The sequence below is a fragment of the Platichthys flesus genome, chromosome 22 (genome assembly GCF_949316205.1).
Source record: "Platichthys flesus chromosome 22, fPlaFle2.1, whole genome shotgun sequence".
Classification (NCBI taxonomy): Eukaryota; Metazoa; Chordata; class Actinopteri; order Pleuronectiformes; family Pleuronectidae; genus Platichthys; species Platichthys flesus.
This window is the reverse complement of record NC_084966.1, coordinates 13,860,542-13,865,541: the sequence shown is the minus strand read 5'-3', so window position 1 is coordinate 13,865,541 and position 5,000 is coordinate 13,860,542. Positions and strand designations below refer to the sequence as shown.

At 41.5% G+C, this 5,000-nt stretch overlaps 1 pseudogene; it reads left to right on the top strand.

Annotated features, from left to right (window-relative positions):
- Positions 1-4,931: 4,931 nt before the first annotated feature.
- The window catches only part of LOC133940600 (5S ribosomal RNA), a 119-nt pseudogene continuing 50 nt past the window's right edge, over positions 4,932-5,000 (top strand).

The window sequence follows — 5,000 nt, the reverse complement described above, 5'->3', positions numbered from 1 at the left end:
ATATCGGCTATCAAACGGCGCAAGTGGCCGGGGACGGAGATTGTGGACGGGACAAGATTTTTAAAAGTCCGCTTCAATGAGCAGGTACGATCACTCCCGTACTCGACCAAGTTAGAGACACTCAGAGGAGCGGAGTACTTTAGGGTAATACACGACCGACAGGTGCGGGTGTGCCGACTCTGCATCAAGCCAGGACACATCTTCAGGGAGTGCCCTGATTTCAAGTGCTTCAGGTGCCAGAAGACTGGGCATTATGCGCGGGAGTGTGAGGAACAAAACGCAGCGGCGAGAGAGGAGGAAGAGGAGAGAGGAGAACAGATCGAGGAGAAAGACGGAGAGAGCGATGACGGAAGGGGAGCTGAAGAGAAGGCGGAAGGTGGGAACGAGGAAGCTGAAAGAGAACGGGAAGGGCGGTATAGATCTGACAGCGGCGACAGTGTTGAGAAAGACGGTGACGAACAGATGATGGAGCAGGGGGGAAAAGCGGAGGACGATGATGCGGCGGAGGCTACAGACGATGAACGAGGGAGAGCAGAACAACAGGTGGAAAAAATGGACGAGGAGCAAAGAAAGGAGGGCAGAGGACAAAAGAGAGGGAAGAAGAAAAAAGAACAGGGACTGACCGCCAAAAGGAAAGCAGAGGAGGAGAAGACACGGGGAGAGAATAAAGGACAGCGGTCTGGCATGTGAGTCTTGCTTTAGTTTGTGGTTTAAATATTTTCTTTCTTTTAGCTCTCATGACCACAGTAACTTCTGTTAATGTGAATGGTTTAAGGGACAGAGGCAAACTGAGGTCACTTTTAAATATATATAGAAGTGACATCCTATGCATACAGGAGACAAATTGGGATGACGTAAAAGTTATGGAGGTGAGGGAGGTGTGGGGGGGGGGGATTTATTATAATAACGGGGCTAAGAATGCAAGAGGGGTGGCTATAATGATTAAAAAACAAAAGAGATATATAAAGATAGAGATATATAAAGATAGGACAGGGAGGATAATAGTAATAGAGTTTAAGTATCAAAATGTGTTGTTTAGACTAATTAATATATATGTTCCGAATATAGAAATAGATAAAAGAATTATAATAGAGGAGCTGAAAGGGCTAGTGATTGGAAGATGTATAATAGTTGGGGACTTTAATACTAAATGTAGCAGGCTAGATATAGGGCAAGGTGTAGTGTTCAGATGGGAAAAATCGAGGGAGAACTTGTTGGACATGATGAAGGACAAGAATTTAGTAGATGTGTGGAGATATGAGAATCCAGAGAGGAGGGAATTCACCAGGAGACAAATGAGGGATGGTGTATTGAAACAAAGCAGGATAGATTTGGTTTTAACACAGGGAGAGAATATAAAACATATAGACAGAATAAGACATGAAATAAATGCACTGAGTGACCACGACGGGGTGAGATTCAGAATTAAAGTAGGGAGAGAGGAGATAGGGGGAGGGATGTGGATCTTGAATGCAGGTTATATTGAAGAGGGCGAATATAAACAACAGATTAGGGAGTTATTAGATACGGAGAATGAGAAAATTAAAGAATACGTTGCCAATAGGGCAGATACTCAGATTGGGGAGATATGGGAGACGGTGAAGAATAAGATTAAATCAATAAGCATTTGGTACAGTAAGAAAAGAAAAGTGAAAATGATGAAGAAAGAGAAGGAGTTGAGGGAAAGACTGAGGGGAGAGCTGAGTAAAGCGGAGAATGATGAAGGTTACAGCATGGAGAATTATATAGAGGCAAAGATGGAACTTCAGGGATATGAGGCAGAGAAATGTAGAGGAGCAATTTTACGGAGCAAGGCAAAATATGCGCTAGAGGGAGAAAGGTGCACAGCATATTTTCTGGGACTAGAAAAAAGCAAACAAAGCAGGACATATATACACGAAATCAGGAATAAGGAGGGGGAGGTAGTAGCGGACTATGTGGCCATACTGGAGAGGGTGCAAGAGTTTTATGGGGAGTTATATCAGAGAGGTGGATTAGAGGAGGACAGTATAGTGGAGGTACTGGATAGTGTAGAAAGCAAGCTGAGTGTGGATGATAGTGAATGGTGTGACAGAGATATAAATAGGAGTGAGGTGATGGAGGCGATAGAGGGCCTGAAGAGCGGGAAGAGTCCTGGGAGTGATGGGATAGGGATTGAATTTTATAAAGTATATAAGGAGCAGATGGCATCTATTTTAGTAGAGGTATTCAGGGAGACTGAGAAAACAGGGATAGTGCATGGTAGGATGGTAGAAGGTGTAATTACCTTAGTGTTTAAGAAGAAAGGAAGTAAACTAGACTTGCAGAATTATAGGCCTATAAGTCTGCTAAATGTAGATTACAAAATTTTGACCAAGGTGTTGGCTAACAGAATAAAACGAGTGATAGGGGATATAATTAAAACATCTCAAAGTTATAGTATACCAGGTAGGGATATAGCTGACACAATAGCGACAGTTAGGGATACAATAGAATTCATGAAGAGAGACGGGGCCGGGGGAATAGCGTTAGCTATAGACTGGAATAAAGCGTTTGATAGGGTGGAGCATGAGTTTTTATTTAGATCACTGGTGAGATTTGGATTTGGAGAGAGATTAGTGGGGTGGGTGAGGAGGTTGTACGAGGGTGCAAGGAGCTGTGTCAAAGTAAATGGAGTGCTGACTGACAGATTTTGTCTAGGGAGATTGATAAGGCAGGGATGTCCACTATCGGCATTGCTTTATGCCATTGTGGCTGAGCCCCTGGCCTTACTAATTAAAAAGGACGCAAGAGTTCGGGGAATACAACTACCATCTGGGAGCGTGCATACAATAAATCAATATGCAGACGACACAACAGTAACAGTGAGGGATGGGAACAGTGTGAAAAGGGTGCTAGAATTGGCAGAGATATATGGGAGAGCTTCGGGCGCTAGAATAAATAAAGAAAAATCAGAAATAATGTATATAGGCAACGTAGAGAGAGAGGAAGTAGGTTTAAGGGTGGAGGATAGGTATATTAAAGTGTTGGGCATATATTTAGGTGTTGAAACTACAGAGGCAACTGAGGCAACATGGACAGGAGTCATCAACAAAATAAAAACTGTATGTGGGAGGTGGAAGGCAAGGAAGCTCAGGTTAAAGGGAAAGGTGACAGTGGTTAATAGTTTGCTACTATCAGGCTGTGTGTATGTGTTGTCTGTATTAGAAATGCCAATGTGGGTTAAAAATGACCTTAACAAAATTGTGTGTGATTTTATATGGGAGGGGAAGGGAGTTAAGATTGCACAGGGGACACTCGTGGGAAAGAGGTGTGAAGGAGGGCTGAACTTATTGGATATAGAAACAAAAAAGACAGCAGTAAGGATTAAAACGGTGAAGAAATATATTGTGGGAAGATATAAATATGGGTGGAAGGATTTCATGGAGAAATATATGAATGATGTGGGTGGCATAGGACAGTATGTGTGGTACATGGGCCTAAAGCAGTCAATGACGACAACTATACCAGAATTTTATAGAGAGGTCTTTGAAGCCTGGAGGAAATTCTTACCTAAGATGCAATATGAATGTGAGAGGATACAACCGTTGGTAAAACTGCCCCTGTTTCTAAACGAAAAAATTAAACACAATGGCAAAACATTGTATGAGCCCAAATTCATAGAAGGAGGGATTAGACAAATAAAGGACATCATTTATGAGGTCATCCCAGGATTCTTAAGAAATAATTGCATATATGATCAGGTATGTGAGCTCGAGGGGATGGAAAATAGAGAGAAAATAAATAAAATATATGAAAAGATTAAAACAAGTATACCCTTAGAGTGGGCCAAGATCATCAAAAGTGAATGTGTGGTGAAGGGAGAGACAAGCATGCCTGAGCTATATGTGATGGAGAATGAGAAAAAGATTAAAATGGGAGATATGAGTGTGAAGAAAGTATACAGATGGTTGATAGGGGATGTGATGAAGGAGCCGGCAGCTGAGAAAGTGTGGAGCAGGGTGTTTGTGGGTATGAATGTAAAGAAAATATGGTCAAATATGGGGATAAGGTATAATAGTATAGAGTGTGAGAACAACGATTTCTTAATTAGACACAATAGGATTTATACAAACGTGGTGCTAAATAAGATTAATAATGATGTAAATGCGATGTGTGATGTTTGCAAAAGTGGTCATGAGAGTTTTTTACATTATTTTTTGGACTGTGGGGAGTTAGTTGATTTCTTTGAGTTTTTAAAAGCACTTTTGAAAGAAAACTGGGCTGCTGAGCTGGACTTGGAGGGAGGGTGGAGGACAATGTTTTTGTTTGGTACGTTTGAAAAAAGAAAAGACGTTAATTTTTGTCTAATGAATTTTGTTTTGAGCCATGCCAGACTCGCGGTCGTCTGCAGGAGGAACTACGCACACTTTGAGGGGCGGAAAGTGAAAATAAAAAGTTTGTTTAAATCAATCATGAAAAGAGATGTTAACTTGATGTATAAGTATGGAGGGGAGAAGGCGGAAAGTTTCTTTGTGAGTGGGAGTAAATTAATTTCTGAAGGGGAGGGAGGGGAGATATTGTTTAACTGGTGAAAAGACTGGGGCATGCAGATTGAGCTGTATTCTTTAATTTGACGTAACATTTGTCCTGTAAGCATTAGAATTGAGTGAGTTTTTGTGTAGGATGGACAAGAGAAGGGGATTAAGTTGGGTTTGTAAAAGGTTTTTTTCTCAGAGATGATTTATGTAAATAATACCCTGTGTTATAGTTTGCTGTAAATGTGTGAACTGGAAAATAATAAAAAAGATAAAAAAAAAAAGAATACGCCTGATCTCGGAAGCTAAGCAGGGTCGGTCCTGGTTAGTACTTGGATGGGAGACTGCCTGGGAATACCAGGTGCTGTAAGCTTTTTTCTTCTTTTACCTGACGTATTTACATGTATAAATAAGGGTCAGAGGGTGGACTCATTCACTTACTGCCACACCAACCTGAATACGCCCGATCTCGTCTGATCTCGGAAGCTAAGCAGGGTCGGGCCT